Source organism: Lethenteron reissneri, chromosome 18 (assembly GCF_015708825.2).
Source record: "Lethenteron reissneri isolate LAM-NWPU_2019-01 chromosome 18, ASM1570882v1, whole genome shotgun sequence".
Lineage (NCBI taxonomy): Eukaryota > Metazoa > Chordata > Hyperoartia > Petromyzontiformes > Petromyzontidae > Lethenteron > Lethenteron reissneri.
In genome coordinates this window covers 6,282,718-6,299,690 of record NC_083796.1, presented here as the reverse complement: position 1 = coordinate 6,299,690, position 16,973 = coordinate 6,282,718, and the positions used below count along the sequence as shown (strand labels likewise).

At 42.8% G+C, this 16,973-nt stretch overlaps 1 long non-coding RNA gene across 1 annotated transcript; it reads left to right on the top strand.

Annotated features, from left to right (window-relative positions):
* The first annotated feature begins 2,631 nt into the window (after positions 1–2,631).
* Positions 2,632–13,337, top strand: LOC133343589 (uncharacterized). Its single transcript, XR_009755266.1, has 3 exons — positions 2,632–2,711; positions 10,024–10,133; positions 13,129–13,337. It is a non-coding gene; the product is annotated as an uncharacterized LOC133343589 (long non-coding RNA).
* Positions 13,338–16,973: the final 3,636 nt, after the last annotated feature.

Sequence of the window (16,973 nt, the reverse complement as noted above, 5' to 3'; positions counted from 1 at the left end):
TATGGAAAAACAACCACATCTGGCATACGTGCTTACTTTATATGTATTATTTGTTTTTGTCCATTTACTTTTAAACATTACGCTCACCTAATGTGTACAAGATATAACGTAATTACAAGTCACAGCATGCTGACGTTGATCCTACACCGCAGAGCATAGCAATCTTCCGCAGTAGTTACCGCATACATAATCTTTTGGCACTATACACGATGGTTTTGATTTGACGGTTAAAGGGCTCGTTCATTTGTTCTAAAAATGGAGCTTTTGCAGGATAGAAGCTTTTATTTGCGACAAAGGCGCTTGGCAGGTGTGAAAAATCACCAGTATTTGCTGGAAATTACCCAGGAATGATGGATGGCCACCAATTATGGTGATGAAAGGCCAGGGGCTTGTACTTTGCCAGCGACTGCATTCAATTACGTTTAACAAGGGCGAGGGCCCCAATCGCTGCACTCCAGAGTGTGGGAGTAAATTGTGCTTTTGCTGCTGTGGCTTTCTGGCACTTTCCTACAAATCGCACCCCCCCCCCTCCATTATCATTTTCAGAGTCGCCCAATTTTTTTTTGCAGACAAGCACTTTGCAACTTCCAAATGTTTTTGAAACCATTGTCAGGGGGTGCGCATCCCCCATTGCGAGGTGCTTCAAGGATGTAGTCTGGCGCACATAATTGGCTGCTCCTCCCGCCTGCTGGATGTTGACAATGCCTCAAAATAGGCCATGTGCAACACAAAGCGGGTTCTTATAAAATAACAGCACCACCGATCATGTAAAATTGATGGGGGACATGGGGGGGGGGGGGAGGGGTGGTGGGAGATTTGATTCTTTTCGACCGATTTTTGAACACGGAATCTCAATCATGCCCCAGAAAATAAATCATGTAAATCTAATTTTAAAAAATGAAAATAAAAAAAGAAATTATCGTAAAAAATTGTTAAAACTGTATTATTCTAGCTCACTAAAAAACCATAGATGTCTAATTGTATTGTTCTGCCAAGGTGATGTTGTTATTGGCTGAGTAAAGCCTGGCAAAATTACAGAGGCCATTGGATACCGCGGTGAATGGGTTACAAAGGCCCATAAAGTCAGTGGGGTAGGTCTTGTCTTTTTGTAAGTTGGAAACCTACCCCTAATTCACGGCTTTATGAAGCCGTTTCTCATTGCATTTACAATCTAACTGCTGCCACTTTTATAGTGAAACCAAATGGCAATAAATTTCTATTTAAGACGCATGTCCCAGTCACAGGGGGACTGCACGAGGTGTAATTGCAGCCCATGATTGGGCACAACTCGTTGCTGACTACTAAATTATTCTTCTGATATTGGAACATCGACAACAACATTTCAGTGAAAAACTAACTTTCCAAACAAATAAATGTTCACCACATTCCTCATTTAATTGGGCTAAACATCTGCTTTGCATTGATGAAAGTGTACCTCTCTTCATCTATAATGAACACGGCATTAGATTAATTGCATTAAAGGCCGATAAGGTGGCATATTTTATGCTGCGCGTCGAGGAGTTTCTCGGCAGCGTTCGCTGCTCCGATCTATTTTGCAGCGGATGAAATCGGAGGCTTCTCGCGTCGCTGTTTCTTCACTGACGGCATCGCCGCGAGATTCTGCGATGGTAGCCATTGCTAAACCTAATTTTCCATCGTGTGAGTTTGTAGTAAAAATCGTAATGGCTTTATACATTTTATTGCCGCTTGCTTAATGGAAATGCTTCCAGAGTCCACGGTGAATATTTAACTGTAAATGTTTCCTCCAAATTATCCAACTAATTTTTCTGCGGCGATAATTTTACCCAGTTGTGCTCTTGCATGTAATATTTTGACATCAAATTGAATTAGTCTTGCCCCATTACTGTGTCTACCTCCAAATGGCTTTAATTATATGCAATTATTATGGGGTGCACATCAAAAGCAGAGCAATTAGGAAATGCATTTGCATTTTAAGCAGCATACTTTGCTTTTACTGTCAGGGGGCTTAATGCAAGATGTTACATTATAAACTGCTAATGGATCTTTTGGCCTTTATTAAGGAGTAAGCAGCTTTACAATTTTGCAGCTATATTTTAAAACAAATAAGTAATTATGACCAATTTTCTAGATGTTCAGAAGCATTAATTTGGCGTTATTATTATTATTGGTCGGGGTATGGTAGCTTCGGCCGAAATAATTTAAAGACAAAACCCATTGGTTTAGAGTTCAACTCGTTTAATCAGAGCAATGCCAATTATTTACCAGAAAATGCCTCTGTTGAGTCTCAAGTCTCTTTGTCACGTGAGTCCTACATTGTGAAATGTTGCTCAGTACCATTGACGAATATTCGGCCTCATGTGGGAGAAAACTGGAGAACCCAGAGAAAAGCCACAAATACTGCTATCTCCTAGCCACGTCAGAGCCCCGTGGCAGTGTAGCGATTGTCCCACACGATCCCTGGGACAGAGTATTCAAGAAGTCTGTGGAGCAAACACTCCACACTCTGATTGGTTAGGGCACGGGGAGCAAGAATATTGGCCGGAACGTTCAAAAGGGAAAAGAGATGGAGGGTTGGGTGAGCGTCAGGTGGGACGGTTAAGCCAGGTGAGGGTAAGAGAGGTGACGGTTGGTGGAGATGGAGTGCGGCGAGGGGTGGAAGCCAGGAAGACGGCAAAGAGAGCGAGCAGGAAGCGGCGTTCGGGGCTTTGCGGGAGACAGCGAGAACAAAGGTGTGGGACCCGTGCCGTGAAAAAAAAGGACCTTACCTTGTGGACAAAGAAAAGGGCCAGAGTCTTCTCTCACCTGTATTACCTGGCAAACACTCGTGGTCACCAACCCACCCAGGTGTTATCCACGCTCAAGCATGTTTAGTTCGTGAGAATGTTTTCGGGTGATTCGGTCACAGGCAGGATCGGTGCAATGTACTTAGAACTGCAATCGATCTTTCCTTGAGGTACGAATCACGGAGAAACGGTCAGTAGGTGGCGAATTGGTGCGTGCTATTATACGTTGAGCCACGTGAAATATATAATAGTTGTGTTCCATGAATTTTAAGTAAAACTGACAAACAGATTATCTGTTTACGTAATTATTATCTGTTACGTAATTATTAATAACGTCTGGTTGAATTTCCTTTTTTATTTTGGCCACCAAGGCAAAAGCGTTTTAATAATTATTATTAAGAAAATACAGAATGTATTTCTATCTCTCTGCACAAGCGTTTGGAAATTGACATTGGCAAAAAGAGAATATAAAATGACAAAAAAAGAGCCAAATGATTATTGGCAGTCATGCAGACTCGACAAACTGCAACCGTAATGTGTTCTGTAAATGAAGAACCGTTGCAAGGGTGGACAAACAAAGAACGAGTGATGTACCAGATGTACCTCTTGTTCCGTTCATGTGTTGTGTGTGCACATGAAAATATAAAGATCCCGTCTTTCCCTCCGATGCTCTTTGCTTTGTGACTAACTATTGTTGACAATTCATATCTCCTTTTAATAATGTTTAAAAAAAAAAAACTTTTATTCTGCCGTCTGCGCTCATTAGATCTGGCTTCAACAAAAAAAAACGTGTTTCATAACCTCGCTCTGCAAGGACTTACGGTACAGCCGGTTCTTCATTTAGCCAAAAGCTTTGACAAATATCAGCCTAATTACGGTGAATGTCAGGCACCGGTGATGGTTTCTGCTTTAAAGAACATGCAGTGCTACCCGGCTGTCTCATTAATGCCTCGGCATTCCCCTGACATCAAACGTGCACCGGTAATAAACGCAGCCAAGCTGACAGCAATCACCTGCCCTTTGATTTTTGTGCAGAATATTAATGTCATACCTCACCGCAATGAATTTGATCATGATCACATTCGAAAGGCAAGGAGGAAGAATACCCATTTATCTCCATATGATATTTCTCCGCATGCCTGTTTGCTCAGATGGTCTATTTATATTGTGTTATTTTGATCGTTGCAAAAAATGTATATATGTGTACTTTGCGATGCAATTTATATTGGTATGCATTAATTGAATTGCATTGTATTGGCAAATATTTCAAATACCAAATATAAACAGGGCAATATATTCATTAAAATTTTGATTCAATAAATTGCTACCATATGCAACATATAAATGCACCTTATTTTTATGGACTGCTGCATGAGGTCATCCTCGTGCCATTCTGGGTCATGGGCGTTATTTACCTTTTGTCATGCTGGTCAGTTCAGGATGGTGAAGGTGGGAAGCATAGACGTTAAAACACAGTGCAGGACAAAAATCGATTTTGCTGCAATACCCTCTTGCTGACAACGTAGATAATATTTAGATTTCATTTATTTCGGCAAGGGGGGGGGGGGGTCCAAAGATTTGTTTGCCTCTATTTTATGCACATCCTGTGGCGGTGCAGATATTTCGATTTAAAGCTTTCGTGACTGCAGGGATTCATTTTCTTGGTTCTTTCGGTAAGTCACGTAGAAGGTAAGTAATAAAATAATAAAAATAAAATTAAAATAAAACATGATAAAATAAAATAATAAAATAATATACTAATATAATATAATTATTTTATCATGTTTTATTTTTATTATTTTATTACTTCCCTTCGACGTGACTTTACCGAAAGAACCAAGCAAAAAAAAAGGTGCAGATATTCTCACGCAGCCCCGTAGCAGACTGCAACACCAGTGTCTTGTATAGTGGTCACCCATTAGCACTTCTCGATTCGCCTAACAATGTAAAGATATAAAAGCCACCGTTTTGTGCAATGGCCCTTCTTTATATTACTTTTTCTTTAATGGTCAACATGATGTCATTAGCCTGCGTGTGTTCTCTACTCCACGTGTTCCTCTTTTTGCTGTCAGTGCAATGCACTGCACGTGCCTTTCCACGTTACTGCCCAGTAAGCATGCCGACGTTGAACCACCGTTCCATGTGCACTGGGTCTGTGCGCACCTTTGCACTTCAATATCTTCATTGGTGTCCACTTTTCATGACCCATGGCAATGCGCTCCAATTAAAAGCAAACTTAGCGCATGTTTCAATAATGGCATGTCATTATGAATTAGCACGATTTGGCTACGTACGGTGCAAAAGAAGTTCAACATACGTACATTCAAGCACAATCCAGGCCCAAGCCTGCTTGGCTTTCAGAACCTGGTGATTTGGCCATACACATTTTATATGATCACATGCGCATGGCCAAATTTAACCACATGGGACTTCACGTAAGAAAAGGACACGTTATTCATCTTGTTTCAATTGCAGGCATGGAATGCTTCAGTGTATACTTTTTTTGTTATATTTTATATTGCTGTAGGAAAATGGAATTCCACACCAGAAAATCCGCAATGCAAATGTTGTACCTTCTATAGCTCAAAGCTGAATGGGATTTGCAAAGGGTGCAAGCAAAACCTCTTCCCCCCGCTTGAAATTTTCAGGAGATGGCAATAAATGTCAAGGCCGGATTTCGTGGATTTTTTTAAAGCTTTTCTTTTTAATGTAAGCATCTTAAGTATGACAATAAACATTGGGTGTTTCAAACTTGAGCAAAAATGTATGAAACATATGAAAAAACATAACACTAGCCCATCCCAAAAGTATGGGGTAACACGAAATTACACTATAAAATTAATAGGATTATGCCATTAATGTAGATTATTATGCTCACAATACACGCATCGAACTGTGCTTGCAAGAATCGATTATACTCAGTGCATGTAATAGGTTCACATGATCCCCGCTGCAACTGGAGGCTGCTACATTCACCACAATTATGAAAAACATTGATTCTTGGATCACATCGCAATCCCCGAATGGTGACGATCGAATCGCAAAATCGGTTTATGCCTGCGTACTAATGCTTCTTGCACAGCAAAAACATTAAGCATCTAATAATACAAATGCAACACATTAGTCAATGACACTGTGGCCTTAAACGCTAAAGTATATAATAAGTGACATTCCGCGCAATTACCCTTCTTGATAGCACATGGAGAAGGATCACTGCCTGAAACGTTGCATAATGATATATATCTTTTTCCTTTTAAGGTAATTTTATTAATGATTGTGTTGATTATTTTAAATGTGTTTGTGCACCACTGCCAAAGCAGCAGCAGCAGCATCACCAAATAATGTGTTTAATAATACAGCCTGAGGCTTCATTTATATGACCTTTGACAACAAACTTTATATGTTTCAGGAGATTAGTGTTGCACATAATTGATGCATTAATTAAATTGCAGTTTAATTGTCATAAATTTACTTATTCCCCCCCCCCCTATCCGTGACAACATAATTTCTTACGGGGGCTATGAATATAGACCGTAAATGTTGCTGGCACACATTTAACTCAGAAACACCCACAGTGTGATGCAATCACATGTTAGCTGCTTTGGCAGTGGTGCACAAACACATTTCTCTGATAGTGCATTGTCTTTGTGCTTTACGCCTTTGGGCGTCCTCTGGTCTAACACCTTTTGAGACTAGGCTCTAAAGAAAGCTGTCTCTGGTGTGGACCAATCAGTTTCAAAGACAATGCATATATTATCAGAGTATTTTTTTTTGCATTCTGACCACAAGCATTGTGGTTAATGCATACATGATTCCTTGTAAAAAGGTTTCAGTTTGGTGTTTTAACATCTTAACACCTGTTTTGTTGCAAGAAAAAATGGCAAAACCTATTCTCATGTTAGTTTATGTTTTTTCTGCTCACTAATGTGGTCGAACGGAGCTTCCCCTTACTCGTGCATTTTTTGTGTCGCTGTGCTTCGATGAGGTGTGAGCACAAAGGGCCCGGGAATCGTCGAGCGAGACCACGGCAGGGAGAGCGTTGCTGTTGAGTGGCTCGCTGCGGCCGTATTTCTTCAAGAAAACTTTCAACAACCAAACAAAATCCCACTCACCAGAAAACCGCTGTCTCCTGAGCCTAGAGTGCTCGCGCTGCCAATCATACTTTTGTCACCTTGGTCAATCGCTGACCTCGCTCGCCGTCGTACGAGCGGAAGCGTGCAAGTGCCGACCTATTGAAGCGCTGGGTTTTCTTGTTGTTGTTGTTGTAAAGGAATCTGGAATGCAAACGATTTTTATTTCCAATAATTGGCCCATTCGTGATGCTCTGCTCGAGCACCATTATCCTGCCTTTTCTTCGGAGCTCGCAAGGTCATAATAAACGTCATGATTGCATTTCGGTCGAATCAAATTCCTGAAGGAAATATTTATTGGAAACGTGCAAATAAAAATGCGCGTGCACCTTTCGGCACATGCACAGTTTATACGTGCAGTCAAAGCACAGCGTATTCATTACCATAAGCGGCTATTGCAGGTATTTATCCCGTACGCAACCTGTTTGCAGCACAGTTTCATCAGGGCCTTTCAGCCGCGAAGCTCCGCTGTTAGAAACACGACAAAAGAGCTGTCTTTTTTAGAGTTTGGTACCGTAAAAAGACCGCATTCGAAAATTACCACTCTCCGCGATATTAATGACATCCATTATTTTGTATCTGCTGTCAGAAGCGTACGGTGCTGTAATTGCCCATCAGGGACCCGACTTGACCAGATGCAAGTGTGTTGGGGATAATCAATGGTGGAAAGGGGTTAGGGGTGCAGGGGAGTCAGGGGCAGCAGCATAGCAGGAAATGGATTAAAGCCCTGCCTAACACTTTACTGTCATCTGCGTGGTGGGGGAGATGGACCCGAATTGGACTTAATGATTCCTCTGGAGACGGCGATCTGGGTGTAATGAGCGGGTAGCCGTGGCCCCGGCGATGCCTCCAGGCCTTTAATAAATGACTTAAATTGACAGGCTGTATGCAGGACAACGGGAGGCCTAACGGTATATCTCGTATGCTGAGCACAAAGGCCGTTTAATTGTACCGCTGTAGGGCGACTGCACACGTTTCTCCCGGCATTCCATCTCCTCCGTGTACAATTAGTTTCCCTCCACTCCTGGCACACTTGAAATCCCCGCCCCCCCCCCCGCCCCCCGTTGCACAACGTACAATTCAGCCGCACAGGCCAAACAAAAGGGGTTCTAACAGTCATATCACGACGGCATTTGCATTGGATGTTACAATTTTTGCATGTTACAATTTTAACAACTGTTTTAACATCCGCCGTTAATATTTTACTGCCAAAGAATATTCGCTACTCTTGTGAAGTAAAACCTCTCAGGGTAAAACCGAACGAAGAGGGGGTGGGGGAATAAAAAAAAGTTTTCAAAGATTGACATTGATTGTGTTTGACAAAGCCATTTGTCGGGAACTGTGTTGACCCTGTATTCCCCCCCCCCCCCCATTCTTTTTTTTTTCCCTCCTTCAATCGATTCTTTCGGAGACAGACAGTGTTAGCATAAGAGAGCATAACAGATGTCTTATTCCCATAGCTGATTAGTCATTCCACTCTGGCAGAGGGCTCGTTAAAATTGAGTCGCGCTCCAGTGCACAGAATCATGAAAGTTTAGCCCAATAATCCCAATCGACCAAATTACTTTTTTGGCTCGACCGCTCGCAATTTCCATCAGCGTGGTCGGAATATTGACGGCAAAAAAAATAATTCCGTCAGCCACCTGCCGGAATTAGCTTAATGATGTTAAATATACATACAATATATATATAATGAACCACCGGTATTGGCAATGGGGTTGAAATATGCAAACATAGGTGTTTTATTATCATATCTCGTGAATTGTATCTTACAGATATTACATATTCAATATCTTGTTTGTATATTTAGAAGTGCACACACATTTTGCTATTTATATTTGATTTCATTTCAATAAATTACAATGCGGATGCTCATGTGCATCCATGCGATATCTATCACGGAGCAAAATTAACATTTCAACCTTCCACTGGTCACGTGGAGTAAGCGGACCAACCACATGTTATGCATCGGTAAGAGTTGGTACAATGATATTGACACCTTGGATATCCAGTCCTTCCCGATATCCTGAATGTTGCTTGATATGCAGCCAAGACAGCTGCCCATACCATCTGCACTCTGCTCTCAGATTATAATCAAACTCTGCCGCTTCTGACACAGGGGGGTATTTTCGCTTCATCAGTGACCGCAATGGATTACCGTTGAGCAGAGCACACCCTGTGTAATATTTGATGGTTTCAAACCCCCGCTTTCTATCAGATCTAATTGTTCCCGTAATGCAGCCAACTTACCGCGGTACCCGTGGTTTGTTTTGGCATGCCGGGGCGGGTTTTCTCTGAAAAAATTACCCACCTACTTAATATTTTGCTACCCACCATAAGAGTCAGGAATATATGTATGCCCTTGTAGGATTCAAAGGGCATTTTATTTGTGCTAAGCACAGGTTTTTGTTTTCCTTGCAGCATTTTACACTAGAAGGTAGAAATGTTCATGGTTACCGCCAAAATAAATATTTATTGATGGGATTATTGCGCGTTTTTCCTTATTGGCGTGAGCATAACTCCTCGCTGTAAGTTGAGAAGTGAGGATTTGGTTCGTCGGAGGAAAGCGCTCTACACTTCAGTGAAGACCGCTCCTATAACTGACCAAAGTGCACCCTAAATCAGCAATTGATCTTTATTTAGCCACGTAGATGACACCGTCCGGGTGAGGATAAACTGCCCTGTTTGGCAAAGTTGCGCTTGACTGGCAAGCGGCTGATGGATAAACGTGCGGCCTGACGCTCTGAGCAAATTCATCATTTCACGGCGGCGCTTCCCATCGCTGCAGCTCTGTTGCCCTCACTAAGCACGAGCCAAGGGTGTCCTATCCGGCATGCCACCAGCTGATCATATCAGCTGAGGTGTAACTCATGGGCGACCGCCAATCGTATTCAGGCTCTAGCAACTTTAAAAAAGCAGGGCTGTTAGATTTTTACGATGAGGTCATATGGTGTGGGTTTTTTTTTGTTCACTTAGTATGGTAATCATTTAATGCCATAATAATTACCATATTCGTTGTTATTGAGGCTAAAAGAAACCACCAGATTTTTCCATATGATTATTGATGATATAATTATACAACAGTTAATGATATGTGGTGACCTTTTTTCTGGTCTCATGTTTGCCAGGCCATTAATCACAAGTGCAAGATGTTGGCTCTCGTGTGCGCTGGTGCTCAATGGACCGTGGAATGCTCCTATAATCGGAGCAGGACCCAGTGGCACAAACCACAGCACTTGTGAGTTGCGTTAAACATAAATTTTAAACGTGTCCTGAAAAGTTAAGCGACTTTTGTTTTGACAATTACAGCTTTTCCTTTTTCCATCAACCCGCCTCCCATGTCCCATAATCCTATAAGCCGATATTTGTATTAATATAACATGTAAGCGTGTATAATTGTGGAGTATTTATTCCATCTGGTCAATACCAAACTGCAAGTGGCTTAATGGGAAACTGTTGTTATTATTACATCAAGGACATTAGACATTATTTAATAATGCGCTTTAGCATATGCCAATAGCACTGGCATTAGCGATTCGCAATGCTGCAAAATAAAAGGAAAGCCTTGCCATTTACCAGCTATTCAGAGCGTAATGGGTATTGACCATAAACCTGGAAGGGGAAGAGAGGGAGATAGAAAAAAAAAGAAGATGCATTTGCCATTCCAGCAATCTTTGAGTAGACAATGGAATAATGTGCAGCACTGGTCCCTGCAGATACCATTAGTGTGCCTTGCAAGAGCCCTTGTTAAAGCCCAGCCACTGATGACTTGAACCCACTTCCTGCCACTATCAGCTGTTTTCCTTCCCCAGATAGTGTGCTGCATCTCGCACTGGGATTTTGCCAGGAGTATTACGACTGTGTTAGCTGGTTGCTGCTGTGGGAGGGTTTGTCAACATTGGCGTCAAAATGCAATGTATTTGTTTATTTTTCATTTTGCTGCTTGAGCAAATAGGAAAAAAAAATCTATTCCTGCCATTTATTTATTTTAAAATCCTCGTCAGTTAAAAAACAACAAATGTAAAGGTGTTAATGTGCAGCACGAGCACAACGTGCAGATTTATTGCCAGAGATATAGGTAGTGAGACTTAGGCTAAAGTGGCACTCAAATTGCTTGTGCGTGAGCATGAATTTTAAATGAAGATATAGGACATTTACAATTATGAACTATCCAAGTGTAAAATTGTGTGCCAGTTTGTGTGCTGTGTGCGTGTCCAATCGCCTCCACGCGTATGCCGTCCGTCGGCATTTGAAGGCACCGCCGTAAATATTGTAGTAGTAATAAAATAACAGTTCACAACCCATCGTCAATCCACTGCTGGATGAAGGTTTCCCCGGGCCGTATTGATCACGAGGGTCGTTTGACTATACTTCACCACGTTGGTAAGTAAAGGGCTGGGAGGATGGGGGGTGGGGGAGTTGCCCAGGGCCAGTTCACATATCACTTGCTACAGATGTTGTTAGCTGTGGCCGAGAATTAGGAATTCAACTTTACTTGATAAAAATGTGCCAGATTAGGTCACTATGCGATCTTCTAAAGCAGTCTGCTAGTTATACCGTATAGCGTACATGAGCAGTGGCGCAGTTGTTAATCCACTATGCTCAGGTGAACTGGGTTTGATTCCCACTCACAGCTACCATCAGCAGAGTAGCCATATCTTAACTGGGGCCTGTCTTTGCCAAATAACCTCGTGAAGTATGGTCAAACAACTTCTACAACTGACAGGGCATGGAGAGGCCTTTGTGGAACAGAGAATTGATCATTATACACACCATTGCCATTCGATCGTTTTGTATTTTTCTTTGGTAAGAAAACAACGTTTTTTAAAAAAGAAAAAAAAGACGTCAATTACTTACTTACACAAGCAACTGCAATAATAATAAACCATCTGATGATAGATATATAATGTACCCTACCTGGTCAACACTGGCTGTTTCAAGCCATACCAATGCAAAGTAAATTAGGCTCGTCCAAACATACACTGCGCTTAAGAAGAGAATGGAACAATGCCCTCGGATCAGCTATAGGCTTACATGTGGCACATTCATTTATTATTCAGCGTGTTGCAGTTGTGGATGCAGATGATGGATCTTCAATTTTGTTTGTACAGAAACTTGCCTACAAAATATCCCCCATAGGAATTAAAACAGAACAATTTGGCGAATGTCTGGTGGCTTCCACTTAGATAAATGAGGTCCAATTGCTACTAATTAATTGCCATGAAAATAAATTCAACAGAGGAGTACTTTCTCAGCCTCTCTCAGTTACAATGCTCTGCCCTTTGTCAATCCACAGCTAGGCAAAGGCCTCTCCATGCCGTATCAGTCGTAGAAGAGAGGCACCGGTTTACAACTGATGGTAGCTGTAAGTGGGAATCAAATTCAGTTCACCTGGTTCCGAGCAAAGTGTGTTCACAACTGCACCACCACTCTTCTTTATTTATTGCAAAAAAAACGGCTTGCGAAAGTGTATCCATATATGCAGATGTAGTCATAAGTACGGCATAACTATTCTCAGAAAGTGTTGTATAAAGGCAAAAATGGGTTTTAAATAGCAAAATCCGCTTTGTTTTCTGAATTATTGAGATGCTTTTATTTGTTGTTCCCTGATGCTGTGTTTCTCTGATTGTGTCTGTGAGTCATTCCATTCACGCGTTTCCCCGTGCCCCTGGATGCCTTTTGAACGTTCTTGCAAACACCCAAATCCCAAACCTCTCCATAACCATTGCGACGCTGCGCTTTGTGACACAGTTCAGCCTTATTCAATCGCCATTCCCCATTTCAGCGTTTAGCCCAGACACTCAAAACACAAACTTTCAGCGACGTCCCCGGTGAATTTTATTATTATTACATCTTGCTGCTTGCACACGTATCTTATGTTTTGATGAGCAACATATCAACATTTTCCCCACTGTGCTCAAATTAATGCTGGGTGTGTTAGGCCAGTGGTATACATTGTTTTTTTTTACAATGGAATGGACACGTACAACCAGAACTTAATTTAGGCCCTATTATATATATTAATTTCCCTTACAGGGCAGTATAGTTCATGAACGTATTGAGTTTTCTTCGTAGAATATTATTGAGCCCCCACCCCCTAACAATAACAATATCCAAACCCCCACAATAGAGGGTATTTTTGGGGTTAAATCTAACCCCCAAAATCTTTATTATGAATAATATTGGTCGTCGAAAGCCTAAGTGTTCAACTGACTCAACGCCCGAACCCCCAGTTCCTCCCACAGCCAACAGCCGACAGGGGAATATACTTTCCGTACCGCAGTCCTGGACAGCTGCGGTTGAATGAATGAAGCCCTGGCAACAACAACAACCATCACCACCAACAACAACAAAACAAGTTGCAGATTTTCACGTGCCAACCCCATACGGACCGTGTGGGTTCGGTCTCACTGATCAGTAGGTGGCGCTAGAAAGTCACTTGACTTAATTCTAGATTTGAAGCTTTCGTGACTGCAAGGATTCATATTCTTAGGTTTTTTCGGTAAAGTCACGTAGGTAAAAATTTGTAATTAATAAAAGTATTTTACTTTAAAATTAATAAAAGTATTTACTTTTATTAATTTATTTTTTTACCTACGTGACTTTACCGAAAAAACCTAAGAATATGAGTCACTAGACTTGCCCATTGTTGCTCTGCAGCGGCAACAATTAAGTGCGCGCTGTTCACAAACCGCCAAAAGCGTCTGGAGCCGCCAACTCGAGACGAGGAGGCTACGTTAGCGAGCGAGCTGTAATTTTCCACCACTCTGTCGCCATCGGCACCGCCGGGGATCGCAACCTCTCGAGATGAGATGACCGCGTGGCATGCTTACTCGCACGCCCTCCGTGGCACGCCATCACGGGGTATTGGGACCTTAATGAAACGAGTTGGGTAAAAAGTATTCCTGCTCATCATCATCATCAGCAGCCATGGTCAATCCTTTTCTGGATGAAGGCCTCCCCGAGCCGCGACCTTCCTCTCACGAACATGCGATTGTAATAACAGTCCATCTGCACATGGAATTGATTGCATCGCTCCTTCGCCATGGTTGTACGTACGTTTTTGGACGCATTCCATTATTTGATTGCCACTCCGGCGTATTTTTGACCATCGGTCATGGATTATGTAACGCTTTTCAACATGCTTCTGTCCTCGAAAGTATTTCATTAACATAATGGCACGGGGAGTCGGTGGGTTAGGGTCAAAGCAAAATGTGTGTTACATATTTTCAAATACTGTACATGTAGTCCGTTTTGCTCTGGTTTATGTCTCGGAGATATAGGCGCATCGATGATGAATTTGGCCAGTTTTCGATCTGGACAGCCCACACTAGCAACACGACTTTACAGCTGAAGTTTTGTTTATAGTCGATCATCTTCAAGAGATGTATAGTGACCCCTCCCTCCCTTTTGTCACGTACGAATGGGCAGTCATAAATAATAATGCTTAAGACGTTATCCAAAGTAGTTGAAAAGCATAAATACAAATACTTCAGCACAAACTCTATATATTTTTTAAAAATATAAATTAAATAAGTCGCAGGCAGCGTACAGCCCCTCTGAATGTGTTGAACATGCCCTCTGCAAGCGCGGTGTAATGTCACAACACAAAACATTTAAGCGAAAGCTCTCAGTGAATTATTGCTCAGGCGAGTGCTCACGAATTGGATGGTGTACGGTATTTAGAAGCGAGCGAAGCACAACGCGGGAGGCGAACAACAATGCGAAACCAAACTTGCTAACGCATATCCCACGGATGCTGCCGTAGTGTGACGAACAGCAAGCACACTGACTGAACAGGTTTCATAAATGCCCCCGCCTCTGTCCACTCGGCGACATTAAAGGGTTCCCCCCCAGTTGTAAGCAAGTATGAATGGGTAATTTTAAAACATATACCCGCTAGAGGGGGTCTCTGGTGCTCCCCCTTTCGGAGGCTCAACTTACCAGCAGTCATATTCTATGGGTCTTTCGGTAAAGCCACGTAGATAGAAAAATAATACAAATATCACGACGTTTCGATCGCAACACAAGCAAGTGAAAAAATACAGCTTTTTTTTATATCTACGTGGCTTTACCGAAAGACCCATAGAATATGTATTCCTGCAGTCACGAAAGCTTTAAGTCAAGATTTACCAGCAGTCGTGTGAGCAATAGATTGCAGGGCTGTACCTTTTTCCTATACGGTATACCCAACATCGAAAATATACACGATTTTTTTTTCTCGAGGATTAAAGATAAAAGAGACCTTGGTGAAATTCCAAGCATGATACAGGGGCGAAATAGGTACACTGGCTTGGCTCAAACTCCAAAAACGCCAAGTGAATTCCCGTGTTTTGGTTGTGTTGACAAGATGCATTTCCTTTCACCATGTTACCCAGAATGCCCCCATTCTCGACATATCTCGGTCGCTAAGCAGGCTTGACCCTGGATAGTACTTGGATGGGCGACCACCACACACAGCAAGTTCTTACAGGTTGGGGGTGATTAGTGGCCTTGTGGTGGGCAGCAATGAGTAGCGCAGAAAATTACATTGTTGAATGTACTATATGTTGAAGTTCTTTCGCAGCCGACCGTGCTACTCCCGCGACTATATTCCCTGCCTTCACCAACGACATAGCTTTGGGTGGCCCTCATTCATCAGTGGCTGGATTAACGTGCTGAAGTTTTACATTATGAAACACCATCCCCTGCTATAGTTGTATAACATTTTAGATGAAAGTGCTGCGTTGGATGTTGGGTACATATCTCAGGGAACGGAGGAGGAATGAAGAAGTTATAGCCTTAGCGGGGATTACTACAATTTTCGAGAGGTGACATTTGGAGGCGAGACTCAAATGGTTTGGCCACGTGTTGAGAAGGGACAAAGAAGATGCTACGGGAAGCGCTGTGGAGCTGCCACCGGTGCAGGGCAGAAGGGCGAGAGGGCGCCCGACGGGGAAGATGGGATGTTGCGATGGAGCTGAGATGTGAGGATAGTGGATGTGACGAGAGAAGAGGCACAGAATAAAAAAAGATAAGCTCATGGAGAGAGACAATCCTAGCTGTCGACCGCATGCAATAACGGGACTCTTGGCTCAAATATGTACGTCTCTGGGTCGCTCTGTAAATCGAGATGTATCGGTGTAAGTCTGTGTTTCACTTTTCACTGCCCGAGTCTGGGGATCTGTAAAGAATAGCGGATGTGACTGGAGAGGAGGCACAGCGTATACGTTCGTGGAGACTGATTATATATTATAATCCGAGCAGCCCAACCGCATGCAATAAACGGGGTCTTGTGTGACTTGTGGGCTAAACTTTTATGGCGTGTGAGCGCGCGCGTGTGTGGGAAGAAGACAACGACGTCTCACCCCGCAAGGAGCAGGGCCACGCGTTCAATAATGGTCGCTCTCTCGTGGTGTCAACGTTGGTGCCAGCCACCTCGCCACGCACTGAAAGCCCTCTGCTGCGTTGAAGCATCGGCAAGCCAGGACGCGATACCAACCACCACACGCTGAATCCCTCCCGCATTGAGTGTCAACTTTACAAGTTGCGTTTGAATCTCACATTGTATATTTAACGACAATGCATAATTTAGTTCGCCGGGAAAAAAAAAATAACATTTGTAATTTTAATGCGTCCTTGCATTTACATGCGCAACGCTTTGTGTCGTTAATGCATATATTGTGTTTAAACAAAGGCGATACCACCCAAATTCTAGGAGGGATGATGCCGTTGGTTGTTAATGATTGCCACGCTGTGCTTGCAATATCAGAGGTCGCCCCCTTCGATCTCCCGGCACGAACAATGGTGACAAGTGTCTTGAACCCCCCCACCCCTTCCCCCTGGCTCTGCCCACGCAGCAGTAGCATAACAATCGCGGTGAGTCAACCGGCAGGTCGTGAGTGGTGGGCTAAAGTGTGGGTATTTCCCACAACTCTCGTCTTAGGGGCCGTCCATAAATGTCGTCACGCGATTTTGGACGATTTTTGACCCCCCCCCCCGGCCTTCGTCACACGGCGTCACAAAAAAGACCCCCCTCAAATATGACGTCACAAAGCTCTGCCCCCCCAAAAAAAAAAAATATATAAAACATGCTTCA